Source organism: Lissotriton vulgaris, chromosome 10 (genome assembly GCF_964263255.1).
Source record: "Lissotriton vulgaris chromosome 10, aLisVul1.2, whole genome shotgun sequence".
In the NCBI taxonomy this organism is placed as follows: Eukaryota; Metazoa; Chordata; class Amphibia; order Caudata; family Salamandridae; genus Lissotriton; species Lissotriton vulgaris.
The window spans coordinates 535617986-535644046 of NC_141698.1; the positions used below are offsets into that span (position 1 = coordinate 535617986).

General features: G+C 47.4%; 47 non-coding genes across 47 annotated transcripts; all 47 read left to right on the top strand.

Moving 5' to 3' along the window:
- The first annotated feature begins 158 nt into the window (after positions 1–158).
- On the top strand, positions 159–231 carry TRNAV-AAC (transfer RNA valine (anticodon AAC)). Its single transcript has one exon. It is a non-coding gene; the product is annotated as a tRNA-Val (tRNA).
- A 293-nt stretch (positions 232–524) lies between these two features.
- TRNAL-CAA (transfer RNA leucine (anticodon CAA)) lies at positions 525–636 on the top strand. Its single transcript has 2 exons — positions 525–562; positions 591–636. It is a non-coding gene; the product is annotated as a tRNA-Leu (tRNA).
- Positions 637–1568: 932 nt separating this feature from the next.
- On the top strand, positions 1569–1640 carry TRNAP-CGG (transfer RNA proline (anticodon CGG)). The gene has a single exon. It is a non-coding gene; the product is annotated as a tRNA-Pro (tRNA).
- Positions 1641–2025: 385 nt separating this feature from the next.
- On the top strand, positions 2026–2098 carry TRNAV-UAC (transfer RNA valine (anticodon UAC)). The gene has a single exon. It is a non-coding gene; the product is annotated as a tRNA-Val (tRNA).
- A 405-nt stretch (positions 2099–2503) lies between these two features.
- TRNAP-AGG (transfer RNA proline (anticodon AGG)) lies at positions 2504–2575 on the top strand. The gene has a single exon. It is a non-coding gene; the product is annotated as a tRNA-Pro (tRNA).
- A 381-nt stretch (positions 2576–2956) lies between these two features.
- On the top strand, positions 2957–3029 carry TRNAV-AAC (transfer RNA valine (anticodon AAC)). The gene has a single exon. It is a non-coding gene; the product is annotated as a tRNA-Val (tRNA).
- Positions 3030–3322: 293 nt separating this feature from the next.
- Positions 3323–3434, top strand: TRNAL-CAA (transfer RNA leucine (anticodon CAA)). The gene is made up of 2 exons: positions 3323–3360; positions 3389–3434. It is a non-coding gene; the product is annotated as a tRNA-Leu (tRNA).
- Positions 3435–4376: 942 nt separating this feature from the next.
- TRNAP-CGG (transfer RNA proline (anticodon CGG)) lies at positions 4377–4448 on the top strand. Its single transcript has one exon. It is a non-coding gene; the product is annotated as a tRNA-Pro (tRNA).
- A 385-nt stretch (positions 4449–4833) lies between these two features.
- Positions 4834–4906, top strand: TRNAV-UAC (transfer RNA valine (anticodon UAC)). The gene has a single exon. It is a non-coding gene; the product is annotated as a tRNA-Val (tRNA).
- Positions 4907–5311: 405 nt separating this feature from the next.
- Positions 5312–5383, top strand: TRNAP-AGG (transfer RNA proline (anticodon AGG)). Its single transcript has one exon. It is a non-coding gene; the product is annotated as a tRNA-Pro (tRNA).
- A 385-nt stretch (positions 5384–5768) lies between these two features.
- TRNAV-AAC (transfer RNA valine (anticodon AAC)) lies at positions 5769–5841 on the top strand. Its single transcript has one exon. It is a non-coding gene; the product is annotated as a tRNA-Val (tRNA).
- Positions 5842–6134: 293 nt separating this feature from the next.
- TRNAL-CAA (transfer RNA leucine (anticodon CAA)) lies at positions 6135–6246 on the top strand. The gene is made up of 2 exons: positions 6135–6172; positions 6201–6246. It is a non-coding gene; the product is annotated as a tRNA-Leu (tRNA).
- A 932-nt stretch (positions 6247–7178) lies between these two features.
- On the top strand, positions 7179–7250 carry TRNAP-CGG (transfer RNA proline (anticodon CGG)). Its single transcript has one exon. It is a non-coding gene; the product is annotated as a tRNA-Pro (tRNA).
- A 385-nt stretch (positions 7251–7635) lies between these two features.
- On the top strand, positions 7636–7708 carry TRNAV-UAC (transfer RNA valine (anticodon UAC)). The gene has a single exon. It is a non-coding gene; the product is annotated as a tRNA-Val (tRNA).
- Positions 7709–8113: 405 nt separating this feature from the next.
- On the top strand, positions 8114–8185 carry TRNAP-AGG (transfer RNA proline (anticodon AGG)). The gene has a single exon. It is a non-coding gene; the product is annotated as a tRNA-Pro (tRNA).
- Positions 8186–8566: 381 nt separating this feature from the next.
- TRNAV-AAC (transfer RNA valine (anticodon AAC)) lies at positions 8567–8639 on the top strand. The gene has a single exon. It is a non-coding gene; the product is annotated as a tRNA-Val (tRNA).
- A 293-nt stretch (positions 8640–8932) lies between these two features.
- On the top strand, positions 8933–9044 carry TRNAL-CAA (transfer RNA leucine (anticodon CAA)). The gene is made up of 2 exons: positions 8933–8970; positions 8999–9044. It is a non-coding gene; the product is annotated as a tRNA-Leu (tRNA).
- A 932-nt stretch (positions 9045–9976) lies between these two features.
- TRNAP-CGG (transfer RNA proline (anticodon CGG)) lies at positions 9977–10048 on the top strand. Its single transcript has one exon. It is a non-coding gene; the product is annotated as a tRNA-Pro (tRNA).
- Positions 10049–10433: 385 nt separating this feature from the next.
- On the top strand, positions 10434–10506 carry TRNAV-UAC (transfer RNA valine (anticodon UAC)). The gene has a single exon. It is a non-coding gene; the product is annotated as a tRNA-Val (tRNA).
- Positions 10507–10911: 405 nt separating this feature from the next.
- TRNAP-AGG (transfer RNA proline (anticodon AGG)) lies at positions 10912–10983 on the top strand. The gene has a single exon. It is a non-coding gene; the product is annotated as a tRNA-Pro (tRNA).
- Positions 10984–11368: 385 nt separating this feature from the next.
- TRNAV-AAC (transfer RNA valine (anticodon AAC)) lies at positions 11369–11441 on the top strand. Its single transcript has one exon. It is a non-coding gene; the product is annotated as a tRNA-Val (tRNA).
- Positions 11442–11734: 293 nt separating this feature from the next.
- TRNAL-CAA (transfer RNA leucine (anticodon CAA)) lies at positions 11735–11846 on the top strand. Its single transcript has 2 exons — positions 11735–11772; positions 11801–11846. It is a non-coding gene; the product is annotated as a tRNA-Leu (tRNA).
- A 932-nt stretch (positions 11847–12778) lies between these two features.
- TRNAP-CGG (transfer RNA proline (anticodon CGG)) lies at positions 12779–12850 on the top strand. Its single transcript has one exon. It is a non-coding gene; the product is annotated as a tRNA-Pro (tRNA).
- Positions 12851–13235: 385 nt separating this feature from the next.
- TRNAV-UAC (transfer RNA valine (anticodon UAC)) lies at positions 13236–13308 on the top strand. The gene has a single exon. It is a non-coding gene; the product is annotated as a tRNA-Val (tRNA).
- Positions 13309–13713: 405 nt separating this feature from the next.
- Positions 13714–13785, top strand: TRNAP-AGG (transfer RNA proline (anticodon AGG)). The gene has a single exon. It is a non-coding gene; the product is annotated as a tRNA-Pro (tRNA).
- Positions 13786–14170: 385 nt separating this feature from the next.
- TRNAV-AAC (transfer RNA valine (anticodon AAC)) lies at positions 14171–14243 on the top strand. The gene has a single exon. It is a non-coding gene; the product is annotated as a tRNA-Val (tRNA).
- Positions 14244–14536: 293 nt separating this feature from the next.
- Positions 14537–14648, top strand: TRNAL-CAA (transfer RNA leucine (anticodon CAA)). The gene is made up of 2 exons: positions 14537–14574; positions 14603–14648. It is a non-coding gene; the product is annotated as a tRNA-Leu (tRNA).
- A 932-nt stretch (positions 14649–15580) lies between these two features.
- TRNAP-CGG (transfer RNA proline (anticodon CGG)) lies at positions 15581–15652 on the top strand. Its single transcript has one exon. It is a non-coding gene; the product is annotated as a tRNA-Pro (tRNA).
- A 385-nt stretch (positions 15653–16037) lies between these two features.
- Positions 16038–16110, top strand: TRNAV-UAC (transfer RNA valine (anticodon UAC)). The gene has a single exon. It is a non-coding gene; the product is annotated as a tRNA-Val (tRNA).
- Positions 16111–16515: 405 nt separating this feature from the next.
- On the top strand, positions 16516–16587 carry TRNAP-AGG (transfer RNA proline (anticodon AGG)). The gene has a single exon. It is a non-coding gene; the product is annotated as a tRNA-Pro (tRNA).
- Positions 16588–16968: 381 nt separating this feature from the next.
- Positions 16969–17041, top strand: TRNAV-AAC (transfer RNA valine (anticodon AAC)). The gene has a single exon. It is a non-coding gene; the product is annotated as a tRNA-Val (tRNA).
- A 293-nt stretch (positions 17042–17334) lies between these two features.
- Positions 17335–17446, top strand: TRNAL-CAA (transfer RNA leucine (anticodon CAA)). The gene is made up of 2 exons: positions 17335–17372; positions 17401–17446. It is a non-coding gene; the product is annotated as a tRNA-Leu (tRNA).
- Positions 17447–18378: 932 nt separating this feature from the next.
- On the top strand, positions 18379–18450 carry TRNAP-CGG (transfer RNA proline (anticodon CGG)). Its single transcript has one exon. It is a non-coding gene; the product is annotated as a tRNA-Pro (tRNA).
- A 385-nt stretch (positions 18451–18835) lies between these two features.
- TRNAV-UAC (transfer RNA valine (anticodon UAC)) lies at positions 18836–18908 on the top strand. The gene has a single exon. It is a non-coding gene; the product is annotated as a tRNA-Val (tRNA).
- A 405-nt stretch (positions 18909–19313) lies between these two features.
- On the top strand, positions 19314–19385 carry TRNAP-AGG (transfer RNA proline (anticodon AGG)). The gene has a single exon. It is a non-coding gene; the product is annotated as a tRNA-Pro (tRNA).
- Positions 19386–19770: 385 nt separating this feature from the next.
- TRNAV-AAC (transfer RNA valine (anticodon AAC)) lies at positions 19771–19843 on the top strand. Its single transcript has one exon. It is a non-coding gene; the product is annotated as a tRNA-Val (tRNA).
- A 293-nt stretch (positions 19844–20136) lies between these two features.
- TRNAL-CAA (transfer RNA leucine (anticodon CAA)) lies at positions 20137–20248 on the top strand. Its single transcript has 2 exons — positions 20137–20174; positions 20203–20248. It is a non-coding gene; the product is annotated as a tRNA-Leu (tRNA).
- A 932-nt stretch (positions 20249–21180) lies between these two features.
- Positions 21181–21252, top strand: TRNAP-CGG (transfer RNA proline (anticodon CGG)). The gene has a single exon. It is a non-coding gene; the product is annotated as a tRNA-Pro (tRNA).
- Positions 21253–21637: 385 nt separating this feature from the next.
- On the top strand, positions 21638–21710 carry TRNAV-UAC (transfer RNA valine (anticodon UAC)). The gene has a single exon. It is a non-coding gene; the product is annotated as a tRNA-Val (tRNA).
- A 405-nt stretch (positions 21711–22115) lies between these two features.
- On the top strand, positions 22116–22187 carry TRNAP-AGG (transfer RNA proline (anticodon AGG)). The gene has a single exon. It is a non-coding gene; the product is annotated as a tRNA-Pro (tRNA).
- A 381-nt stretch (positions 22188–22568) lies between these two features.
- Positions 22569–22641, top strand: TRNAV-AAC (transfer RNA valine (anticodon AAC)). The gene has a single exon. It is a non-coding gene; the product is annotated as a tRNA-Val (tRNA).
- Positions 22642–22934: 293 nt separating this feature from the next.
- On the top strand, positions 22935–23046 carry TRNAL-CAA (transfer RNA leucine (anticodon CAA)). Its single transcript has 2 exons — positions 22935–22972; positions 23001–23046. It is a non-coding gene; the product is annotated as a tRNA-Leu (tRNA).
- A 932-nt stretch (positions 23047–23978) lies between these two features.
- TRNAP-CGG (transfer RNA proline (anticodon CGG)) lies at positions 23979–24050 on the top strand. Its single transcript has one exon. It is a non-coding gene; the product is annotated as a tRNA-Pro (tRNA).
- Positions 24051–24435: 385 nt separating this feature from the next.
- On the top strand, positions 24436–24508 carry TRNAV-UAC (transfer RNA valine (anticodon UAC)). Its single transcript has one exon. It is a non-coding gene; the product is annotated as a tRNA-Val (tRNA).
- A 405-nt stretch (positions 24509–24913) lies between these two features.
- On the top strand, positions 24914–24985 carry TRNAP-AGG (transfer RNA proline (anticodon AGG)). The gene has a single exon. It is a non-coding gene; the product is annotated as a tRNA-Pro (tRNA).
- Positions 24986–25370: 385 nt separating this feature from the next.
- On the top strand, positions 25371–25443 carry TRNAV-AAC (transfer RNA valine (anticodon AAC)). Its single transcript has one exon. It is a non-coding gene; the product is annotated as a tRNA-Val (tRNA).
- Positions 25444–25736: 293 nt separating this feature from the next.
- On the top strand, positions 25737–25848 carry TRNAL-CAA (transfer RNA leucine (anticodon CAA)). Its single transcript has 2 exons — positions 25737–25774; positions 25803–25848. It is a non-coding gene; the product is annotated as a tRNA-Leu (tRNA).
- The last annotated feature ends 213 nt before the right edge of the window (positions 25849–26061 follow it).

Genomic DNA, 26061 nt, shown 5'->3' on the forward strand with positions numbered 1-26061 from the left:
GTGAGTTTTGAATACGTCTAATTGCAAGCATGTTGGATGATATCTCTGAGGTTTTCACACTTGTTCTGCACATTCTGAGCCGCTGCTGATACAGCAGAATAGAAGTAGGGTGAAGACTTGAGAGAAACTTTCCTCTAACAGTAGAAAGCACCAAGGTAGTTTCTGTAGTGTAGTGGTCATCACGTTCGCCTAACACGCGAAAGGTCCCCGGTTCGAGACGGGGCAGAAACACTGTGCATTGGATGCTTTTTTTGTGCACACTCTAAAACCTTATTATCTCAATGCAAGTTTAAGAAGAGGTGGTCTTTGAACACGGTGAGCCGCGAGAATTTTTTTTTACCTTTGCAGACGAAACAAAGTTATCTCCATCGATCATCTGGGGGTTGTTCTTGGGCCTATTTTTATTTTGTGTGAGCTATGTTGTATTGTTGGGGCCTTTACACCTGTGACATTTCTGTGAACGTTGTAAGTGGAAACGTTGGCAGGTGCAGACAGAAAAGTCAGAACTAAGCACACCCTGAGCCGTCAGGATGGCCGAGTGGTCTAAGGCGCCAGACTCAAGAGAGCTTGATCTTCAGTGATGCTGAGCCTTCTGGTCTCCTCATGGAGGCGTGGGTTCAAATCCCACTTCTGACAGGTCCCTTTTACACCCTTAAGTCTTCCTAATTTTTGCAGTGCATTCCCCACACACACCACAATATTTGCGGGAACCTGTAGTAAATAAAGAGAAATCCACCAGGCTGGGCCCTCAATCACAATTCCATGTATTTCTGAAAGTGACACCGCAGGCACACCTTCCATTACATTTGCAATCCATCACAGTAACTGCCTTGCTGGGTTTCGAAATAAGCAGTTGATCCCATCATTTGTTGTGAGGCTCTCCTGCCACCTTTTGGGCAGAGAAGGCACTGTCCCTGCAACAACACAGGCAGACATGTTCAACAGGGCTTCCTGGTTATGTGGGAGGAGCAGATTGCCAATGGTCCCCCCTTGAAAATTCTAATTTACATAAGGAAGACAGAGAGGTAGCTGGTAGTAGGCACTACACACGGACATTGCACTCCCTCTTGTGATTTGCAGCCAATTCTAGATTGAGGCAGGAGGAAAGGAGGAGACTCGCCCAACAATGGCCATACTGGGAAGTCAGCCACTCTGGGTCTCCCAGGTGAATGTTTCAGGCCTGTGAGCCACTCATATAAATCTCGCCTGATCGAGCCTGATCGAGCGCTGAGCGAGCGCGTTTGAATCCAAATATCAAACACCTCTTTCTCAGGCGCAAGAAATGGTGGGCCCTTCATTGCTTCTGGTGTGGAAGTCTATGGAGCAAGGGTCCAGGACTTGCAGAGGAGTACAAGTGCCAGAAAGTGCTTGCTGTTCTCATCTGTGCCTTTTTACTGCTCACTGGCCGATAGGAGATTGGCTGCCCCCTTCCTTGCTGGAGTGAAAAAACAACAACTTGAGAGAAAACATGACTTTGTGTGGCTCACTTATAGGGAGACGAGCCAAATAGCCCTGCTGTTTTCTGAAAGACGCTTCAGTAATTGTTCAAAATGTCTCCTGGCCACTCAGGCTCGTTGGTCTAGGGGTATGATTCTCGCTTCGGGTGCGAGAGGTCCCGGGTTCAAATCCCGGACGAGCCCATCCTGTGGAAGTTTTCAGGCTGCTTGTTATATAGGAGCCTTTCTTCTTTTCAATGCTATAAGACGCTGTGTATGTCGAGAAGGTTCCTTACCCTGCACGCTATTTTCCACTTTTGACATGATAAAGGAGTGCAGGACTTCCTTGCAACTGCTTTTCTGGGCTGGACCAGCAGTGTAGGAACATTACATGCAAAGAGTTTTTCTAGTGTCATTTCAGGATATGGTTTCAAAATCGCCTCTTGGGGAAAAAAGTGGTCCTCATTCCTGTCTTCCAAAGAAAGAGAGACCGGGTAAGGAGAGCCCAACTTTGAGCTTCAAGGACGTTGGCCCTTAGTCTGTGCGTTCCAACCCAATACACGCCAACAAGATTCCTGAGGTAGTGTCTGTTTCTGTAGTGTAGTGGTTATCACGTTCGCCTTACACGCGAAAGGTCCCTGGTTCGAGACCGGGCAGAAATGCAGCTTGCTGTTTTTCACAGTGTTTGCATTTACTGGCTCACTTTATAGAAAAGCTGAGATAATAGAGGCTGTCTATTCCTCACCAGCCTGACGTAGTGTGCTCCAGAGATCTCAGTGACAGCTCGAAAAGAGAAGTGACGATAGCTTGCGCCATTCGCTTGCTCGCACTTTGCTCTGTAGGGTGGGCCTACTTCATGAAAGCAAGGCATGAGAGAAGAAATGCTTCTCTTGTCCTCACCACGAGCAGACACTTAAAGCAAACAAACTGTCTGAAGGACATAGGCTTTTTAATTTCTTGTTTGATGACGGTCATGGAAAAGACAGCAATCATATTGCAGAACAGAGCAGCATGTACTGGCTAGCTGCCACTAACCCCTGGAGCCGTGTCAGAGGTGACTCTTGCGTGGCTCGTTGGTCTAGGGGTATGATTCTCGCTTAGGGTGCGAGAGGTCCCGGGTTCAAATCCCGGACGAGCCCTTTTTAGAGGTAAACATACAAACCCTACTAAAAAAGCACTATGACTATTTCTCGTTATACTGGGTGCATTGTTGCACAACATATTTCTAACCTCAGAAGAAAAATGGATCACCATGCTTTATCTGCCTACCTGCTTAGTCTCAGTGTGTCCCAGGTCATGCTTTCCCAAGCTGTACTCGCTGGCATTTAGGCATCAGATATTTGCCTGTCGATGCCTGCACAAGTGAGTTTTGAATACGTCTAATTGCAAGCATGTTGGATGATATCTCTGAGGTTTTCACACTTGTTCTGCACATTCTGAGCCGCTGCTGATACAGCAGAATAGAAGTAGGGTGAAGACTTGAGAGAAACTTTCCTCTAACAGTAGAAAGCACCAAGGTAGTTTCTGTAGTGTAGTGGTCATCACGTTCGCCTAACACGCGAAAGGTCCCCGGTTCGAGACGGGGCAGAAACACTGTGCATTGGATGCTTTTTTTGTGCACACTCTAAAACCTTATTATCTCAATGCAAGTTTAAGAAGAGGTGGTCTTTGAACACAGTGAGCCGCGAGAATTTTTTTTTACCTTTGCAGACGAAACAAAGTTATCTCCATCGATCATCTGGGGGTTGTTCTTGGGCCTATTTTTATTTTGTGTGAGCTATGTTGTATTGTTGGGGCCTTTACACCTGTGACATTTCTGTGAACGTTGTAAGTGGAAACGTTGGCAGGTGCAGACAGAAAAGTCAGAACTAAGCACACCCTGAGCCGTCAGGATGGCCGAGTGGTCTAAGGCGCCAGACTCAAGAGAGCTTGATCTTCAGTGATGCTGAGCCTTCTGGTCTCCTCATGGAGGCGTGGGTTCAAATCCCACTTCTGACAGGTCCCTTTTACACCCTTAAGTCTTCCTAATTTTTGCAGTGCATTCCCCACACACACCACAATATTTGCGGGAACCTGTAGTAAATAAAGAGAAATCCACCAGGCTGGGCCCTCAATCACAATTCCATGTATTTCTGAAAGTGACACCTCAGGCACACCTTCCATTACATTTGCAATCCATCACAGTAACTGCCTTGCTGGGTTTCGAAATAAGCAGTTGATCCCATCATTTGTTGTGAGGCTCTCCTGCCACCTTTTTGGCAGAGAAGGCACTGTCCCTGCAACAACACAGGCAGACATGTTCAACAGGGCTTCCTGGTTATGTGGGAGGAGCAGATTGCCAATGGTCCCCCCTTGAAAATTCTAATTTACATAAGGAAGACAGAGAGGTAGCTGGTAGTAGGCACTACACACGGACATTGCACTCCCTCTTGTGATTTGCAGCCAATTCTAGATTGAGGCAGGAGGAAAGGAGGAGACTCGCCCAACAATGGCCATACTGGGAAGTCAGCCACTCTGGGTCTCCCAGGTGAATGTTTCAGGCCTGTGAGCCACTCATATAAATCTCGCCTGATCGAGCCTGATCGAGCCTGATCGAGCGCTGAGCGGGCGCGTTTGAATCCAAATATCAAACACCTCTTTCTCAGGCGCAAGAAATGGTGGGCCCTTCATTGCTTCTGGTGTGGAAGTCTATGGAGCAAGGGTCCAGGACTTGCAGAGGAGTACAAGTGCCAGAAAGTGCTTGCTGTTCTCATCTGTGCCTTTTTACTGCTCACTGGCCGATAGGAGATTGGCTGCCCCCTTCCTTGCTGGAGTGAAAAAACAACAACTTGAGAGAAAACATGACTTTGTGTGGCTCACTTATAGGGAGACGAGCCAAATAGCCCTGCTGTTTTCTGAAAGACGCTTCAGTAATTGTTCAAAATGTCTCCTGGCCACTCAGGCTCGTTGGTCTAGGGGTATGATTCTCGCTTCGGGTGCGAGAGGTCCCGGGTTCAAATCCCGGACGAGCCCATCCTGTGGAAGTTTTCAGACTGCTTGTCATATAGGAGCCTTTCTTCTTTTCAATGCTATAAGACGCTGTGTATGTCGAGAAGGTTCCTTACCCTGCACGCTATTTTCCACTTTTGACATGATAAAGGAGTGCAGGACTTCCTTGCAACTGCTTTTCTGGGCTGGACCAGCAGTGTAGGAACATTACATGCAAAGAGTTTTTCTAGTGTCATTTCAGGATATGGTTTCAAAATCGCCTCTTGGGGAAAAAAGTGGTCCTCATTCCTGTCTTCCAAAGAAAGAGAGACCGGGTAAGGAGAGCCCAACTTTGAGCTTCAAGGACGTTGGCCCTTAGTCTGTGCGTTCCAACCCAATACACGCCAACAAGATTCCTGAGGTAGTGTCTGTTTCTGTAGTGTAGTGGTTATCACGTTCGCCTTACACGCGAAAGGTCCCTGGTTCGAGACCGGGCAGAAATGCAGCTTGCTGTTTTTCACAGTGTTTGCATTTACTGGCTCACTTTATAGAAAAGCTGAGATAATAGAGGCTGTCTATTCCTCACCAGCCTGACGTAGTGTGCTCCAGAGATCTCAGTGACAGCTCGAAAAGAGAAGTGACGATAGCTTGCGCCATTCGCTTGCTCGCACTTTGCTCTGTAGGGTGGGCCTACTTCATGAAAGCAAGGCATGAGAGAAGAAATGCTTCTCTTGTCCTCACCACGAGCAGACACTTAAAGCAAACAAACTGTCTGAAGGACAGAGGCTTTTTAATTTCTTGTTTGATGACGGTCATGGAAAAGACAGCAATCATATTGCAGAACAGAGCAGCATGTACTGGCTAGCTGCCACTAACCCCTGGAGCCGTGTCAGAGGTGACTCTTGTGTGGCTCGTTGGTCTAGGGGTATGATTCTCGCTTAGGGTGCGAGAGGTCCCGGGTTCAAATCCCGGACGAGCCCTTTTTAGAGGTAAACATACAAACCCTACTAAAAAAGCACTATGCCTGACTATTTCTCGTTATACTGGGTGCATTGTTGCACAACATATTTCTAACCTCAGAAGAAAAATGGATCACCATGCTTTATCTGCCTACCTGCTTAGTCTCAGTGTGTCCCAGGTGATGCTTTCCCAAGCTGTACTCGCTGGCATTTAGGCATCAGATATTTGCCTGTCGATGCCTGCACAAGTGAGTTTTGAATACGTCTAATTGCAAGCATGTTGGATGATATCTCTGAGGTTTTCACACTTGTTCTGCACATTCTGAGCCGCTGCTGATACAGCAGAATAGAAGTAGGGTGAAGACTTGAGAGAAACTTTCCTCTAACAGTAGAAAGCACCAAGGTAGTTTCTGTAGTGTAGTGGTCATCACGTTCGCCTAACACGCGAAAGGTCCCCGGTTCGAGACGGGGCAGAAACACTGTGCATTGGATGCTTTTTTTGTGCACACTCTAAAACCTTATTATCTCAATGCAAGTTTAAGAAGAGGTGGTCTTTGAACACGGTGAGCCGCGAGAATTTTTTTTTACCTTTGCAGACGAAACAAAGTTATCTCCATCGATCATCTGGGGGTTGTTCTTGGGCCTATTTTTATTTTGTGTGAGCTATGTTGTATTGTTGGGGCCTTTACACCTGTGACATTTCTGTGAACGTTGTAAGTGGAAACGTTGGCAGGTGCAGACAGAAAAGTCAGAACTAAGCACACCCTGAGCCGTCAGGATGGCCGAGTGGTCTAAGGCGCCAGACTCAAGAGAGCTTGATCTTCAGTGATGCTGAGCCTTCTGGTCTCCTCATGGAGGCGTGGGTTCAAATCCCACTTCTGACAGGTCCCTTTTACACCCTTAAGTCTTCCTAATTTTTGCAGTGCATTCCCCACACACACCACAATATTTGCGGGAACCTGTAGTAAATAAAGAGAAATCCACCAGGCTGGGCCCTCAATCACAATTCCATGTATTTCTGAAAGTGACACCGCAGGCACACCTTCCATTACATTTGCAATCCATCACAGTAACTGCCTTGCTGGGTTTCGAAATAAGCAGTTGATCCCATCATTTGTTGTGAGGCTCTCCTGCCACCTTTTGGGCAGAGAAGGCACTGTCCCTGCAACAACACAGGCAGACATGTTCAACAGGGCTTCCTGGTTATGTGGGAGGAGCAGATTGCCAATGGTCCCCCCTTGAAAATTCTAATTTACATAAGGAAGACAGAGAGGTAGCTGGTAGTAGGCACTACACACGGACATTGCACTCCCTCTTGTGATTTGCAGCCAATTCTAGATTGAGGCAGGAGGAAAGGAGGAGACTCGCCCAACAATGGCCATACTGGGAAGTCAGCCACTCTGGGTCTCCCAGGTGAATGTTTCAGGCCTGTGAGCCACTCATATAAATCTCGCCTGATCTCGCCTGATCGAGCGCTGAGCGAGCGCGTTTGAATCCAAATATCAAACACCTCTTTCTCAGGCGCAAGAAATGGTGGGCCCTTCATTGCTTCTGGTGTGGAAGTCTATGGAGCAAGGGTCCAGGACTTGCAGAGGAGTACAAGTGCCAGAAAGTGCTTGCTGTTCTCATCTGTGCCTTTTTACTGCTCACTGGCCGATAGGAGATTGGCTGCCCCCTTCCTTGCTGGAGTGAAAAAACAACAACTTGAGAGAAAACATGACTTTGTGTGGCTCACTTATAGGGAGACGAGCCAAATAGCCCTGCTGTTTTCTGAAAGACGCTTCAGTAATTGTTCAAAATGTCTCCTGGCCACTCAGGCTCGTTGGTCTAGGGGTATGATTCTCGCTTCGGGTGCGAGAGGTCCCGGGTTCAAATCCCGGACGAGCCCATCCTGTGGAAGTTTTCAGGCTGCTTGTTATATAGGAGCCTTTCTTCTTTTCAATGCTATAAGACGCTGTGTATGTCGAGAAGGTTCCTTACCCTGCACGCTATTTTCCACTTTTGACATGATAAAGGAGTGCAGGACTTCCTTGCAACTGCTTTTCTGGGCTGGACCAGCAGTGTAGGAACATTACATGCAAAGAGTTTTTCTAGTGTCATTTCAGGATATGGTTTCAAAATCGCCTCTTGGGGAAAAAAGTGGTCCTCATTCCTGTCTTCCAAAGAAAGAGAGACCGGGTAAGGAGAGCCCAACTTTGAGCTTCAAGGACGTTGGCCCTTAGTCTGTGCGTTCCAACCCAATACACGCCAACAAGATTCCTGAGGTAGTGTCTGTTTCTGTAGTGTAGTGGTTATCACGTTCGCCTTACACGCGAAAGGTCCCTGGTTCGAGACCGGGCAGAAATGCAGCTTGCTGTTTTTCACAGTGTTTGCATTTACTGGCTCACTTTATAGAAAAGCTGAGATAATAGAGGCTGTCTATTCCTCACCAGCCTGACGTAGTGTGCTCCAGAGATCTCAGTGACAGCTCGAAAAGAGAAGTGACGATAGCTTGCGCCATTCGCTTGCTCGCACTTTGCTCTGTAGGGTGGGCCTACTTCATGAAAGCAAGGCATGAGAGAAGAAATGCTTCTCTTGTCCTCACCACGAGCAGACACTTAAAGCAAACAAACTGTCTGAAGGACATAGGCTTTTTAATTTCTTGTTTGATGACGGTCATGGAAAAGACAGCAATCATATTGCAGAACAGAGCAGCATGTACTGGCTAGCTGCCACTAACCCCTGGAGCCGTGTCAGAGGTGACTCTTGCGTGGCTCGTTGGTCTAGGGGTATGATTCTCGCTTAGGGTGCGAGAGGTCCCGGGTTCAAATCCCGGACGAGCCCTTTTTAGAGGTAAACATACAAACCCTACTAAAAAAGCACTATGACTATTTCTCGTTATACTGGGTGCATTGTTGCACAACATATTTCTAACCTCAGAAGAAAAATGGATCACCATGCTTTATCTGCCTACCTGCTTAGTCTCAGTGTGTCCCAGGTCATGCTTTCCCAAGCTGTACTCGCTGGCATTTAGGCATCAGATATTTGCCTGTCGATGCCTGCACAAGTGAGTTTTGAATACGTCTAATTGCAAGCATGTTGGATGATATCTCTGAGGTTTTCACACTTGTTCTGCACATTCTGAGCCGCTGCTGATACAGCAGAATAGAAGTAGGGTGAAGACTTGAGAGAAACTTTCCTCTAACAGTAGAAAGCACCAAGGTAGTTTCTGTAGTGTAGTGGTCATCACGTTCGCCTAACACGCGAAAGGTCCCCGGTTCGAGACGGGGCAGAAACACTGTGCATTGGATGCTTTTTTTGTGCACACTCTAAAACCTTATTATCTCAATGCAAGTTTAAGAAGAGGTGGTCTTTGAACACGGTGAGCCGCGAGAATTTTTTTTTACCTTTGCAGACGAAACAAAGTTATCTCCATCGATCATCTGGGGGTTGTTCTTGGGCCTATTTTTATTTTGTGTGAGCTATGTTGTATTGTTGGGGCCTTTACACCTGTGACATTTCTGTGAACGTTGTAAGTGGAAACGTTGGCAGGTGCAGACAGAAAAGTCAGAACTAAGCACACCCTGAGCCGTCAGGATGGCCGAGTGGTCTAAGGCGCCAGACTCAAGAGAGCTTGATCTTCAGTGATGCTGAGCCTTCTGGTCTCCTCATGGAGGCGTGGGTTCAAATCCCACTTCCTACAGGTCCCTTTTACACCCTTAAGTCTTCCTAATTTTTGCAGTGCATTCCCCACACACACCACAATATTTGCGGGAACCTGTAGTAAATAAAGAGAAATCCACCAGGCTGGGCCCTCAATCACAATTCCATGTATTTCTGAAAGTGACACCGCAGGCACACCTTCCATTACATTGGCAATCCATCACAGTAACTGCCTTGCTGGGTTTCGAAATAAGCAGTTGATCCCATCATTTGTTGTGAGGCTCTCCTGCCACCTTTTTGGCAGAGAAGGCACTGTCCCTGCAACAACACAGGCAGACATGTTCAACAGGGCTTCCTGGTTATGTGGGAGGAGCAGATTGCCAATGGTCCCCCCTTGAAAATTCTAATTTACATAAGGAAGACAGAGAGGTAGCTGGTAGTAGGCACTACACACGGACATTGCACTCCCTCTTGTGATTTGCAGCCAATTCTAGATTGAGGCAGGAGGAAAGGAGGAGACTCGCCCAACAATGGCCATACTGGGAAGTCAGCCACTCTGGGTCTCCCAGGTGAATGTTTCAGGCCTGTGAGCCACTCATATAAATCTCGCCTGATCGAGCCTGATCGAGCGCTGAGCGGGCGCGTTTGAATCCAAATATCAAACACCTCTTTCTCAGGCGCAAGAAATGGTGGGCCCTTCATTGCTTCTGGTGTGGAAGTCTATGGAGCAAGGGTCCAGGACTTGCAGAGGAGTACAAGTGCCAGAAAGTGCTTGCTGTTCTCATCTGTGCCTTTTTACTGCTCACTGGCCGATAGGAGATTGGCTGCCCCCTTCCTTGCTGGAGTGAAAAAACAACAACTTGAGAGAAAACATGACTTTGTGTGGCTCACTTATAGGGAGACGAGCCAAATAGCCCTGCTGTTTTCTGAAAGACGCTTCAGTAATTGTTCAAAATGTCTCCTGGCCACTCAGGCTCGTTGGTCTAGGGGTATGATTCTCGCTTCGGGTGCGAGAGGTCCCGGGTTCAAATCCCGGACGAGCCCATCCTGTGGAAGTTTTCAGGCTGCTTGTCATATAGGAGCCTTTCTTCTTTTCAATGCTATAAGACGCTGTGTATGTCGAGAAGGTTCCTTACCCTGCACGCTATTTTCCACTTTTGACATGATAAAGGAGTGCAGGACTTCCTTGCAACTGCTTTTCTGGGCTGGACCAGCAGTGTAGGAACATTACATGCAAAGAGTTTTTCTAGTGTCATTTCAGGATATGGTTTCAAAATCGCCTCTTGGGGAAAAAAGTGGTCCTCATTCCTGTCTTCCAAAGAAAGAGAGACCGGGTAAGGAGAGCCCAACTTTGAGCTTCAAGGACGTTGGCCCTTAGTCTGTGCGTTCCAACCCAATACACGCCAACAAGATTCCTGAGGTAGTGTCTGTTTCTGTAGTGTAGTGGTTATCACGTTCGCCTTACACGCGAAAGGTCCCTGGTTCGAGACCGGGCAGAAATGCAGCTTGCTGTTTTTCACAGTGTTTGCATTTACTGGCTCACTTTATAGAAAAGCTGAGATAATAGAGGCTGTCTATTCCTCACCAGCCTGACGTAGTGTGCTCCAGAGATCTCAGTGACAGCTCGAAAAGAGAAGTGACGATAGCTTGCGCCATTCGCTTGCTCGCACTTTGCTCTGTAGGGTGGGCCTACTTCATGAAAGCAAGGCATGAGAGAAGAAATGCTTCTCTTGTCCTCACCACGAGCAGACACTTAAAGCAAACAAACTGTCTGAAGGACAGAGGCTTTTTAATTTCTTGTTTGATGACGGTCATGGAAAAGACAGCAATCATATTGCAGAACAGAGCAGCATGTACTGGCTAGCTGCCACTAACCCCTGGAGCCGTGTCAGAGGTGACTCTTGCGTGGCTCGTTGGTCTAGGGGTATGATTCTCGCTTAGGGTGCGAGAGGTCCCGGGTTCAAATCCCGGACGAGCCCTTTTTAGAGGTAAACATACAAACCCTACTAAAAAAGCACTATGCCTGACTATTTCTCGTTATACTGGGTGCATTGTTGCACAACATATTTCTAACCTCAGAAGAAAAATGGATCACCATGCTTTATCTGCCTACCTGCTTAGTCTCAGTGTGTCCCAGGTGATGCTTTCCCAAGCTGTACTCGCTGGCATTTAGGCATCAGATATTTGCCTGTCGATGCCTGCACAAGTGAGTTTTGAATACGTCTAATTGCAAGCATGTTGGATGATATCTCTGAGGTTTTCACACTTGTTCTGCACATTCTGAGCCGCTGCTGATACAGCAGAATAGAAGTAGGGTGAAGACTTGAGAGAAACTTTCCTCTAACAGTAGAAAGCACCAAGGTAGTTTCTGTAGTGTAGTGGTCATCACGTTCGCCTAACACGCGAAAGGTCCCCGGTTCGAGACGGGGCAGAAACACTGTGCATTGGATGCTTTTTTTGTGCACACTCTAAAACCTTATTATCTCAATGCAAGTTTAAGAAGAGGTGGTCTTTGAACACGGTGAGCCGCGAGAATTTTTTTTTACCTTTGCAGACGAAACAAAGTTATCTCCATCGATCATCTGGGGGTTGTTCTTGGGCCTATTTTTATTTTGTGTGAGCTATGTTGTATTGTTGGGGCCTTTACACCTGTGACATTTCTGTGAACGTTGTAAGTGGAAACGTTGGCAGGTGCAGACAGAAAAGTCAGAACTAAGCACACCCTGAGCCGTCAGGATGGCCGAGTGGTCTAAGGCGCCAGACTCAAGAGAGCTTGATCTTCAGTGATGCTGAGCCTTCTGGTCTCCTCATGGAGGCGTGGGTTCAAATCCCACTTCTGACAGGTCCCTTTTACACCCTTAAGTCTTCCTAATTTTTGCAGTGCATTCCCCACACACACCACAATATTTGCGGGAACCTGTAGTAAATAAAGAGAAATCCACCAGGCTGGGCCCTCAAACACAATTCCATGTATTTCTGAAAGTGACACCGCAGGCACACCTTCCATTACATTTGCAATCCATCACAGTAACTGCCTTGCTGGGTTTCGAAATAAGCAGTTGATCCCATCATTTGTTGTGAGGCTCTCCTGCCACCTTTTGGGCAGAGAAGGCACTGTCCCTGCAACAACACAGGCAGACATGTTCAACAGGGCTTCCTGGTTATGTGGGAGGAGCAGATTGCCAATGGTCCCCCCTTGAAAATTCTAATTTACATAAGGAAGACAGAGAGGTAGCTGGTAGTAGGCACTACACACGGACATTGCACTCCCTCTTGTGATTTGCAGCCAATTCTAGATTGAGGCAGGAGGAAAGGAGGAGACTCGCCCAACAATGGCCATACTGGGAAGTCAGCCACTCTGGGTCTCCCAGGTGAATGTTTCAGGCCTGTGAGCCACTCATATAAATCTCGCCTGATCGAGCCTGATCGAGCGCTGAGCGGGCGCGTTTGAATCCAAATATCAAACACCTCTTTCTCAGGCGCAAGAAATGGTGGGCCCTTCATTGCTTCTGGTGTGGAAGTCTATGGAGCAAGGGTCCAGGACTTGCAGAGGAGTACAAGTGCCAGAAAGTGCTTGCTGTTCTCATCTGTGCCTTTTTACTGCTCACTGGCCGATAGGAGATTGGCTGCCCCCTTCCTTGCTGGAGTGAAAAAACAACAACTTGAGAGAAAACATGACTTTGTGTGGCTCACTTATAGGGAGACGAGCCAAATAGCCCTGCTGTTTTCTGAAAGACGCTTCAGTAATTGTTCAAAATGTCTCCTGGCCACTCAGGCTCGTTGGTCTAGGGGTATGATTCTCGCTTCGGGTGCGAGAGGTCCCGGGTTCAAATCCCGGACGAGCCCATCCTGTGGAAGTTTTCAGGCTGCTTGTCATATAGGAGCCTTTCTTCTTTTCAATGCTATAAGACGCTGTGTATGTCGAGAAGGTTCCTTACCCTGCACGCTATTTTCCACTTTTGACATGATAAAGGAGTGCAGGACTTCCTTGCAACTGCTTTTCTGGGCTGGACCAGCAGTGTAGGAACATTACATGCAAAGAGTTTTTCTAGTGTCATTTCAGGATATGGTTTCAAAATCGCCTCTTGGGGAAAAAAGTGGTCCTCATTCCTGTCTTCCAAAGAAAGAGAGACCGGGTAAGGAGAGCCCAACTTTGAGCTTCAAGGACGTTGGCCCTTAGTCTGTGCGTTCCAACCCAATACACGCCAACAAGATTCCTGAGGTAGTGTCTGTTTCTGTAGTGTAGTGGTTATCACGTTCGCCTTACACGCGAAAGGTCCCTGGTTCGAGACCGGGCAGAAATGCAGCTTGCTGTTTTTCACAGTGTTTGCATTTACTGGCTCACTTTATAGAAAAGCTGAGATAATAGAGGCTGTCTATTCCTCACCAGCCTGACGTAGTGTGCTCCAGAGATCTCAGTGACAGCTCGAAAAGAGAAGTGACGATAGCTTGCGCCATTCGCTTGCTCGCACTTTGCTCTGTAGGGTGGGCCTACTTCATGAAAGCAAGGCATGAGAGAAGAAATGCTTCTCTTGTCCTCACCACGAGCAGACACTTAAAGCAAACAAACTGTCTGAAGGACAGAGGCTTTTTAATTTCTTGTTTGATGACGGTCATGGAAAAGACAGCAATCATATTGCAGAACAGAGCAGCATGTACTGGCTAGCTGCCACTAACCCCTGGAGCCGTGTCAGAGGTGACTCTTGCGTGGCTCGTTGGTCTAGGGGTATGATTCTCGCTTAGGGTGCGAGAGGTCCCGGGTTCAAATCCCGGACGAGCCCTTTTTAGAGGTAAACATACAAACCCTACTAAAAAAGCACTATGCCTGACTATTTCTCGTTATACTGGGTGCATTGTTGCACAACATATTTCTAACCTCAGAAGAAAAATGGATCACCATGCTTTATCTGCCTACCTGCTTAGTCTCAGTGTGTCCCAGGTGATGCTTTCCCAAGCTGTACTCGCTGGCATTTAGGCATCAGATATTTGCCTGTCGATGCCTGCACAAGTGAGTTTTGAATACGTCTAATTGCAAGCATGTTGGATGATATCTCTGAGGTTTTCACACTTGTTCTGCACATTCTGAGCCGCTGCTGATACAGCAGAATAGAAGTAGGGTGAAGACTTGAGAGAAACTTTCCTCTAACAGTAGAAAGCACCAAGGTAGTTTCTGTAGTGTAGTGGTCATCACGTTCGCCTAACACGCGAAAGGTCCCCGGTTCGAGACGGGGCAGAAACACTGTGCATTGGATGCTTTTTTTGTGCACACTCTAAAACCTTATTATCTCAATGCAAGTTTAAGAAGAGGTGGTCTTTGAACACGGTGAGCCGCGAGAATTTTTTTTTACCTTTGCAGACGAAACAAAGTTATCTCCATCGATCATCTGGGGGTTGTTCTTGGGCCTATTTTTATTTTGTGTGAGCTATGTTGTATTGTTGGGGCCTTTACACCTGTGACATTTCTGTGAACGTTGTAAGTGGAAACGTTGGCAGGTGCAGACAGAAAAGTCAGAACTAAGCACACCCTGAGCCGTCAGGATGGCCGAGTGGTCTAAGGCGCCAGACTCAAGAGAGCTTGATCTTCAGTGATGCTGAGCCTTCTGGTCTCCTCATGGAGGCGTGGGTTCAAATCCCACTTCTGACAGGTCCCTTTTACACCCTTAAGTCTTCCTAATTTTTGCAGTGCATTCCCCACACACACCACAATATTTGCGGGAACCTGTAGTAAATAAAGAGAAATCCACCAGGCTGGGCCCTCAAACACAATTCCATGTATTTCTGAAAGTGACACCGCAGGCACACCTTCCATTACATTTGCAATCCATCACAGTAACTGCCTTGCTGGGTTTCGAAATAAGCAGTTGATCCCATCATTTGTTGTGAGGCTCTCCTGCCACCTTTTGGGCAGAGAAGGCACTGTCCCTGCAACAACACAGGCAGACATGTTCAACAGGGCTTCCTGGTTATGTGGGAGGAGCAGATTGCCAATGGTCCCCCCTTGAAAATTCTAATTTACATAAGGAAGACAGAGAGGTAGCTGGTAGTAGGCACTACACACGGACATTGCACTCCCTCTTGTGATTTGCAGCCAATTCTAGATTGAGGCAGGAGGAAAGGAGGAGACTCGCCCAACAATGGCCATACTGGGAAGTCAGCCACTCTGGGTCTCCCAGGTGAATGTTTCAGGCCTGTGAGCCACTCATATAAATCTCGCCTGATCGAGCCTGATCGAGCGCTGAGCGAGCGCGTTTGAATCCAAATATCAAACACCTCTTTCTCAGGCGCAAGAAATGGTGGGCCCTTCATTGCTTCTGGTGTGGAAGTCTATGGAGCAAGGGTCCAGGACTTGCAGAGGAGTACAAGTGCCAGAAAGTGCTTGCTGTTCTCATCTGTGCCTTTTTACTGCTCACTGGCCGATAGGAGATTGGCTGCCCCCTTCCTTGCTGGAGTGAAAAAACAACAACTTGAGAGAAAACATGACTTTGTGTGGCTCACTTATAGGGAGACGAGCCAAATAGCCCTGCTGTTTTCTGAAAGACGCTTCAGTAATTGTTCAAAATGTCTCCTGGCCACTCAGGCTCGTTGGTCTAGGGGTATGATTCTCGCTTCGGGTGCGAGAGGTCCCGGGTTCAAATCCCGGACGAGCCCATCCTGTGGAAGTTTTCAGGCTGCTTGTTATATAGGAGCCTTTCTTCTTTTCAATGCTATAAGACGCTGTGTATGTCGAGAAGGTTCCTTACCCTGCACGCTATTTTCCACTTTTGACATGATAAAGGAGTGCAGGACTTCCTTGCAACTGCTTTTCTGGGCTGGACCAGCAGTGTAGGAACATTACATGCAAAGAGTTTTTCTAGTGTCATTTCAGGATATGGTTTCAAAATCGCCTCTTGGGGAAAAAAGTGGTCCTCATTCCTGTCTTCCAAAGAAAGAGAGACCGGGTAAGGAGAGCCCAACTTTGAGCTTCAAGGACGTTGGCCCTTAGTCTGTGCGTTCCAACCCAATACACGCCAACAAGATTCCTGAGGTAGTGTCTGTTTCTGTAGTGTAGTGGTTATCACGTTCGCCTTACACGCGAAAGGTCCCTGGTTCGAGACCGGGCAGAAATGCAGCTTGCTGTTTTTCACAGTGTTTGCATTTACTGGCTCACTTTATAGAAAAGCTGAGATAATAGAGGCTGTCTATTCCTCACCAGCCTGACGTAGTGTGCTCCAGAGATCTCAGTGACAGCTCGAAAAGAGAAGTGACGATAGCTTGCGCCATTCGCTTGCTCGCACTTTGCTCTGTAGGGTGGGCCTACTTCATGAAAGCAAGGCATGAGAGAAGAAATGCTTCTCTTGTCCTCACCACGAGCAGACACTTAAAGCAAACAAACTGTCTGAAGGACATAGGCTTTTTAATTTCTTGTTTGATGACGGTCATGGAAAAGACAGCAATCATATTGCAGAACAGAGCAGCATGTACTGGCTAGCTGCCACTAACCCCTGGAGCCGTGTCAGAGGTGACTCTTGCGTGGCTCGTTGGTCTAGGGGTATGATTCTCGCTTAGGGTGCGAGAGGTCCCGGGTTCAAATCCCGGACGAGCCCTTTTTAGAGGTAAACATACAAACCCTACTAAAAAAGCACTATGACTATTTCTCGTTATACTGGGTGCATTGTTGCACAACATATTTCTAACCTCAGAAGAAAAATGGATCACCATGCTTTATCTGCCTACCTGCTTAGTCTCAGTGTGTCCCAGGTCATGCTTTCCCAAGCTGTACTCGCTGGCATTTAGGCATCAGATATTTGCCTGTCGATGCCTGCACAAGTGAGTTTTGAATACGTCTAATTGCAAGCATGTTGGATGATATCTCTGAGGTTTTCACACTTGTTCTGCACATTCTGAGCCGCTGCTGATACAGCAGAATAGAAGTAGGGTGAAGACTTGAGAGAAACTTTCCTCTAACAGTAGAAAGCACCAAGGTAGTTTCTGTAGTGTAGTGGTCATCACGTTCGCCTAACACGCGAAAGGTCCCCGGTTCGAGACGGGGCAGAAACACTGTGCATTGGATGCTTTTTTTGTGCACACTCTAAAACCTTATTATCTCAATGCAAGTTTAAGAAGAGGTGGTCTTTGAACACGGTGAGCCGCGAGAATTTTTTTTTACCTTTGCAGACGAAACAAAGTTATCTCCATCGATCATCTGGGGGTTGTTCTTGGGCCTATTTTTATTTTGTGTGAGCTATGTTGTATTGTTGGGGCCTTTACACCTGTGACATTTCTGTGAACGTTGTAAGTGGAAACGTTGGCAGGTGCAGACAGAAAAGTCAGAACTAAGCACACCCTGAGCCGTCAGGATGGCCGAGTGGTCTAAGGCGCCAGACTCAAGAGAGCTTGATCTTCAGTGATGCTGAGCCTTCTGGTCTCCTCATGGAGGCGTGGGTTCAAATCCCACTTCCTACAGGTCCCTTTTACACCCTTAAGTCTTCCTAATTTTTGCAGTGCATTCCCCACACACACCACAATATTTGCGGGAACCTGTAGTAAATAAAGAGAAATCCACCAGGCTGGGCCCTCAATCACAATTCCATGTATTTCTGAAAGTGACACCGCAGGCACACCTTCCATTACATTGGCAATCCATCACAGTAACTGCCTTGCTGGGTTTCGAAATAAGCAGTTGATCCCATCATTTGTTGTGAGGCTCTCCTGCCACCTTTTTGGCAGAGAAGGCACTGTCCCTGCAACAACACAGGCAGACATGTTCAACAGGGCTTCCTGGTTATGTGGGAGGAGCAGATTGCCAATGGTCCCCCCTTGAAAATTCTAATTTACATAAGGAAGACAGAGAGGTAGCTGGTAGTAGGCACTACACACGGACATTGCACTCCCTCTTGTGATTTGCAGCCAATTCTAGATTGAGGCAGGAGGAAAGGAGGAGACTCGCCCAACAATGGCCATACTGGGAAGTCAGCCACTCTGGGTCTCCCAGGTGAATGTTTCAGGCCTGTGAGCCACTCATATAAATCTCGCCTGATCGAGCCTGATCGAGCGCTGAGCGGGCGCGTTTGAATCCAAATATCAAACACCTCTTTCTCAGGCGCAAGAAATGGTGGGCCCTTCATTGCTTCTGGTGTGGAAGTCTATGGAGCAAGGGTCCAGGACTTGCAGAGGAGTACAAGTGCCAGAAAGTGCTTGCTGTTCTCATCTGTGCCTTTTTACTGCTCACTGGCCGATAGGAGATTGGCTGCCCCCTTCCTTGCTGGAGTGAAAAAACAACAACTTGAGAGAAAACATGACTTTGTGTGGCTCACTTATAGGGAGACGAGCCAAATAGCCCTGCTGTTTTCTGAAAGACGCTTCAGTAATTGTTCAAAATGTCTCCTGGCCACTCAGGCTCGTTGGTCTAGGGGTATGATTCTCGCTTCGGGTGCGAGAGGTCCCGGGTTCAAATCCCGGACGAGCCCATCCTGTGGAAGTTTTCAGGCTGCTTGTCATATAGGAGCCTTTCTTCTTTTCAATGCTATAAGACGCTGTGTATGTCGAGAAGGTTCCTTACCCTGCACGCTATTTTCCACTTTTGACATGATAAAGGAGTGCAGGACTTCCTTGCAACTGCTTTTCTGGGCTGGACCAGCAGTGTAGGAACATTACATGCAAAGAGTTTTTCTAGTGTCATTTCAGGATATGGTTTCAAAATCGCCTCTTGGGGAAAAAAGTGGTCCTCATTCCTGTCTTCCAAAGAAAGAGAGACCGGGTAAGGAGAGCCCAACTTTGAGCTTCAAGGACGTTGGCCCTTAGTCTGTGCGTTCCAACCCAATACACGCCAACAAGATTCCTGAGGTAGTGTCTGTTTCTGTAGTGTAGTGGTTATCACGTTCGCCTTACACGCGAAAGGTCCCTGGTTCGAGACCGGGCAGAAATGCAGCTTGCTGTTTTTCACAGTGTTTGCATTTACTGGCTCACTTTATAGAAAAGCTGAGATAATAGAGGCTGTCTATTCCTCACCAGCCTGACGTAGTGTGCTCCAGAGATCTCAGTGACAGCTCGAAAAGAGAAGTGACGATAGCTTGCGCCATTCGCTTGCTCGCACTTTGCTCTGTAGGGTGGGCCTACTTCATGAAAGCAAGGCATGAGAGAAGAAATGCTTCTCTTGTCCTCACCACGAGCAGACACTTAAAGCAAACAAACTGTCTGAAGGACAGAGGCTTTTTAATTTCTTGTTTGATGACGGTCATGGAAAAGACAGCAATCATATTGCAGAACAGAGCAGCATGTACTGGCTAGCTGCCACTAACCCCTGGAGCCGTGTCAGAGGTGACTCTTGCGTGGCTCGTTGGTCTAGGGGTATGATTCTCGCTTAGGGTGCGAGAGGTCCCGGGTTCAAATCCCGGACGAGCCCTTTTTAGAGGTAAACATACAAACCCTACTAAAAAAGCACTATGCCTGACTATTTCTCGTTATACTGGGTGCATTGTTGCACAACATATTTCTAACCTCAGAAGAAAAATGGATCACCATGCTTTATCTGCCTACCTGCTTAGTCTCAGTGTGTCCCAGGTGATGCTTTCCCAAGCTGTACTCGCTGGCATTTAGGCATCAGATATTTGCCTGTCGATGCCTGCACAAGTGAGTTTTGAATACGTCTAATTGCAAGCATGTTGGATGATATCTCTGAGGTTTTCACACTTGTTCTGCACATTCTGAGCCGCTGCTGATACAGCAGAATAGAAGTAGGGTGAAGACTTGAGAGAAACTTTCCTCTAACAGTAGAAAGCACCAAGGTAGTTTCTGTAGTGTAGTGGTCATCACGTTCGCCTAACACGCGAAAGGTCCCCGGTTCGAGACGGGGCAGAAACACTGTGCATTGGATGCTTTTTTTGTGCACACTCTAAAACCTTATTATCTCAATGCAAGTTTAAGAAGAGGTGGTCTTTGAACACGGTGAGCCGCGAGAATTTTTTTTTACCTTTGCAGACGAAACAAAGTTATCTCCATCGATCATCTGGGGGTTGTTCTTGGGCCTATTTTTATTTTGTGTGAGCTATGTTGTATTGTTGGGGCCTTTACACCTGTGACATTTCTGTGAACGTTGTAAGTGGAAACGTTGGCAGGTGCAGACAGAAAAGTCAGAACTAAGCACACCCTGAGCCGTCAGGATGGCCGAGTGGTCTAAGGCGCCAGACTCAAGAGAGCTTGATCTTCAGTGATGCTGAGCCTTCTGGTCTCCTCATGGAGGCGTGGGTTCAAATCCCACTTCTGACAGGTCCCTTTTACACCCTTAAGTCTTCCTAATTTTTGCAGTGCATTCCCCACACACACCACAATATTTGCGGGAACCTGTAGTAAATAAAGAGAAATCCACCAGGCTGGGCCCTCAAACACAATTCCATGTATTTCTGAAAGTGACACCGCAGGCACACCTTCCATTACATTTGCAATCCATCACAGTAACTGCCTTGCTGGGTTTCGAAATAAGCAGTTGATCCCATCATTTGTTGTGAGGCTCTCCTGCCACCTTTTGGGCAGAGAAGGCACTGTCCCTGCAACAACACAGGCAGACATGTTCAACAGGGCTTCCTGGTTATGTGGGAGGAGCAGATTGCCAATGGTCCCCCCTTGAAAATTCTAATTTACATAAGGAAGACAGAGAGGTAGCTGGTAGTAGGCACTACACACGGACATTGCACTCCCTCTTGTGATTTGCAGCCAATTCTAGATTGAGGCAGGAGGAAAGGAGGAGACTCGCCCAACAATGGCCATACTGGGAAGTCAGCCACTCTGGGTCTCCCAGGTGAATGTTTCAGGCCTGTGAGCCACTCATATAAATCTCGCCTGATCGAGCCTGATCGAGCGCTGAGCGAGCGCGTTTGAATCCAAATATCAAACACCTCTTTCTCAGGCGCAAGAAATGGTGGGCCCTTCATTGCTTCTGGTGTGGAAGTCTATGGAGCAAGGGTCCAGGACTTGCAGAGGAGTACAAGTGCCAGAAAGTGCTTGCTGTTCTCATCTGTGCCTTTTTACTGCTCACTGGCCGATAGGAGATTGGCTGCCCCCTTCCTTGCTGGAGTGAAAAAACAACAACTTGAGAGAAAACATGACTTTGTGTGGCTCACTTATAGGGAGACGAGCCAAATAGCCCTGCTGTTTTCTGAAAGACGCTTCAGTAATTGTTCAAAATGTCTCCTGGCCACTCAGGCTCGTTGGTCTAGGGGTATGATTCTCGCTTCGGGTGCGAGAGGTCCCGGGTTCAAATCCCGGACGAGCCCATCCTGTGGAAGTTTTCAGGCTGCTTGTCATATAGGAGCCTTTCTTCTTTTCAATGCTATAAGACGCTGTGTATGTCGAGAAGGTTCCTTACCCTGCACGCTATTTTCCACTTTTGACATGATAAAGGAGTGCAGGACTTCCTTGCAACTGCTTTTCTGGGCTGGACCAGCAGTGTAGGAACATTACATGCAAAGAGTTTTTCTAGTGTCATTTCAGGATATGGTTTCAAAATCGCCTCTTGGGGAAAAAAGTGGTCCTCATTCCTGTCTTCCAAAGAAAGAGAGACCGGGTAAGGAGAGCCCAACTTTGAGCTTCAAGGACGTTGGCCCTTAGTCTGTGCGTTCCAACCCAATACACGCCAACAAGATTCCTGAGGTAGTGTCTGTTTCTGTAGTGTAGTGGTTATCACGTTCGCCTTACACGCGAAAGGTCCCTGGTTCGAGACCGGGCAGAAATGCAGCTTGCTGTTTTTCACAGTGTTTGCATTTACTGGCTCACTTTATAGAAAAGCTGAGATAATAGAGGCTGTCTATTCCTCACCAGCCTGACGTAGTGTGCTCCAGAGATCTCAGTGACAGCTCGAAAAGAGAAGTGACGATAGCTTGCGCCATTCGCTTGCTCGCACTTTGCTCTGTAGGGTGGGCCTACTTCATGAAAGCAAGGCATGAGAGAAGAAATGCTTCTCTTGTCCTCACCACGAGCAGACACTTAAAGCAAACAAACTGTCTGAAGGACAGAGGCTTTTTAATTTCTTGTTTGATGACGGTCATGGAAAAGACAGCAATCATATTGCAGAACAGAGCAGCATGTACTGGCTAGCTGCCACTAACCCCTGGAGCCGTGTCAGAGGTGACTCTTGCGTGGCTCGTTGGTCTAGGGGTATGATTCTCGCTTAGGGTGCGAGAGGTCCCGGGTTCAAATCCCGGACGAGCCCTTTTTAGAGGTAAACATACAAACCCTACTAAAAAAGCACTATGACTATTTCTCGTTATACTGGGTGCATTGTTGCACAACATATTTCTAACCTCAGAAGAAAAATGGATCACCATGCTTTATCTGCCTACCTGCTTAGTCTCAGTGTGTCCCAGGTCATGCTTTCCCAAGCTGTACTCGCTGGCATTTAGGCATCAGATATTTGCCTGTCGATGCCTGCACAAGTGAGTTTTGAATACGTCTAATTGCAAGCATGTTGGATGATATCTCTGAGGTTTTCACACTTGTTCTGCACATTCTGAGCCGCTGCTGATACAGCAGAATAGAAGTAGGGTGAAGACTTGAGAGAAACTTTCCTCTAACAGTAAAAAGCACCAAGGTAGTTTCTGTAGTGTAGTGGTCATCACGTTCGCCTAACACGCGAAAGGTCCCCGGTTCGAGACGGGGCAGAAACACTGTGCATTGGATGCTTTTTTTGTGCACACTCTAAAACCTTATTATCTCAATGCAAGTTTAAGAAGAGGTGGTCTTTGAACACGGTGAGCCGCGAGAATTTTTTTTTACCTTTGCAGACGAAACAAAGTTATCTCCATCGATCATCTGGGGGTTGTTCTTGGGCCTATTTTTATTTTGTGTGAGCTATGTTGTATTGTTGGGGCCTTTACACCTGTGACATTTCTGTGAACGTTGTAAGTGGAAACGTTGGCAGGTGCAGACAGAAAAGTCAGAACTAAGCACACCCTGAGCCGTCAGGATGGCCGAGTGGTCTAAGGCGCCAGACTCAAGAGAGCTTGATCTTCAGTGATGCTGAGCCTTCTGGTCTCCTCATGGAGGTGTGGGTTCAAATCCCACTTCCTACAGGTCCCTTTTACACCCTTAAGTCTTCCTAATTTTTGCAGTGCATTCCCCACACACACCACAATATTTGCGGGAACCTGTAGTAAATAAAGAGAAATCCACCAGGCTGGGCCCTCAATCACAATTCCATGTATTTCTGAAAGTGACACCGCAGGCACACCTTCCATTACATTGGCAATCCATCACAGTAACTGCCTTGCTGGGTTTCGAAATAAGCAGTTGATCCCATCATTTGTTGTGAGGCTCTCCTGCCACCTTTTTGGCAGAGAAGGCACTGTCCCTGCAACAACACAGGCAGACATGTTCAACAGGGCTTCCTGGTTATGTGGGAGGAGCAGATTGCCAATGGTCCCCCCTTGAAAATTCTAATTTACATAAGGAAGACAGAGAGGTAGCTGGTAGTAGGCACTACACACGGACATTGCACTCCCTCTTGTGATTTGCAGCCAATTCTAGATTGAGGCAGGAGGAAAGGAGGAGACTCGCCCAACAATGGCCATACTGGGAAGTCAGCCACTCTGGGTCTCCCAGGTGAATGTTTCAGGCCTGTGAGCCACTCATATAAATCTCGCCTGATCGAGCCTGATCGAGCGCTGAGCGGGCGCGTTTGAATCCAAATATCAAACACCTCTTTCTCAGGCGCAAGAAATGGTGGGCCCTTCATTGCTTCTGGTGTGGAAGTCTATGGAGCAAGGGTCCAGGACTTGCAGAGGAGTACAAGTGCCAGAAAGTGCTTGCTGTTCTCATCTGTGCCTTTTTACTGCTCACTGGCCGATAGGAGATTGGCTGCCCCCTTCCTTGCTGGAGTGAAAAAACAACAACTTGAGAGAAAACATGACTTTGTGTGGCTCACTTATAGGGAGACGAGCCAAATAGCCCTGCTGTTTTCTGAAAGACGCTTCAGTAATTGTTCAAAATGTCTCCTGGCCACTCAGGCTCGTTGGTCTAGGGGTATGATTCTCGCTTCGGGTGCGAGAGGTCCCGGGTTCAAATCCCGGACGAGCCCATCCTGTGGAAGTTTTCAGGCTGCTTGTCATATAGGAGCCTTTCTTCTTTTCAATGCTATAAGACGCTGTGTATGTCGAGAAGGTTCCTTACCCTGCACGCTATTTTCCACTTTTGACATGATAAAGGAGTGCAGGACTTCCTTGCAACTGCTTTTCTGGGCTGGACCAGCAGTGTAGGAACATTACATGCAAAGAGTTTTTCTAGTGTCATTTCAGGATATGGTTTCAAAATCGCCTCTTGGGGAAAAAAGTGGTCCTCATTCCTGTCTTCCAAAGAAAGAGAGACCGGGTAAGGAGAGCCCAACTTTGAGCTTCAAGGACGTTGGCCCTTAGTCTGTGCGTTCCAACCCAATACACGCCAACAAGATTCCTGAGGTAGTGTCTGTTTCTGTAGTGTAGTGGTTATCACGTTCGCCTTACACGCGAAAGGTCCCTGGTTCGAGACCGGGCAGAAATGCAGCTTGCTGTTTTTCACAGTGTTTGCATTTACTGGCTCACTTTATAGAAAAGCTGAGATAATAGAGGCTGTCTATTCCTCACCAGCCTGACGTAGTGTGCTCCAGAGATCTCAGTGACAGCTCGAAAAGAGAAGTGACGATAGCTTGCGCCATTCGCTTGCTCGCACTTTGCTCTGTAGGGTGGGCCTACTTCATGAAAGCAAGGCATGAGAGAAGAAATGCTTCTCTTGTCCTCACCACGAGCAGACACTTAAAGCAAACAAACTGTCTGAAGGACAGAGGCTTTTTAATTTCTTGTTTGATGACGGTCATGGAAAAGACAGCAATCATATTGCAGAACAGAGCAGCATGTACTGGCTAGCTGCCACTAACCCCTGGAGCCGTGTCAGAGGTGACTCTTGCGTGGCTCGTTGGTCTAGGGGTATGATTCTCGCTTAGGGTGCGAGAGGTCCCGGGTTCAAATCCCGGACGAGCCCTTTTTAGAGGTAAACATACAAACCCTACTAAAAAAGCACTATGCCTGACTATTTCTCGTTATACTGGGTGCATTGTTGCACAACATATTTCTAACCTCAGAAGAAAAATGGATCACCATGCTTTATCTGCCTACCTGCTTAGTCTCAGTGTGTCCCAGGTGATGCTTTCCCAAGCTGTACTCGCTGGCATTTAGGCATCAGATATTTGCCTGTCGATGCCTGCACAAGTGAGTTTTGAATACGTCTAATTGCAAGCATGTTGGATGATATCTCTGAGGTTTTCACACTTGTTCTGCACATTCTGAGCCGCTGCTGATACAGCAGAATAGAAGTAGGGTGAAGACTTGAGAGAAACTTTCCTCTAACAGTAGAAAGCACCAAGGTAGTTTCTGTAGTGTAGTGGTCATCACGTTCGCCTAACACGCGAAAGGTCCCCGGTTCGAGACGGGGCAGAAACACTGTGCATTGGATGCTTTTTTTGTGCACACTCTAAAACCTTATTATCTCAATGCAAGTTTAAGAAGAGGTGGTCTTTGAACACGGTGAGCCGCGAGAATTTTTTTTTACCTTTGCAGACGAAACAAAGTTATCTCCATCGATCATCTGGGGGTTGTTCTTGGGCCTATTTTTATTTTGTGTGAGCTATGTTGTATTGTTGGGGCCTTTACACCTGTGACATTTCTGTGAACGTTGTAAGTGGAAACGTTGGCAGGTGCAGACAGAAAAGTCAGAACTAAGCACACCCTGAGCCGTCAGGATGGCCGAGTGGTCTAAGGCGCCAGACTCAAGAGAGCTTGATCTTCAGTGATGCTGAGCCTTCTGGTCTCCTCATGGAGGCGTGGGTTCAAATCCCACTTCTGACAGGTCCCATTTACACCCTTAAGTCTTCCTAATTTTTGCAGTGCATTCCCCACACACACCACAATATTTGCGGGAACCTGTAGTAAATAAAGAGAAATCCACCAGGCTGGGCCCTCAATCACAATTCCATGTATTTCTGAAAGTGACACCGCAGGCACACCTTCCATTACATTTGCAATCCATCACAGTAACTGCCTTGCTGGGTTTCGAAATAA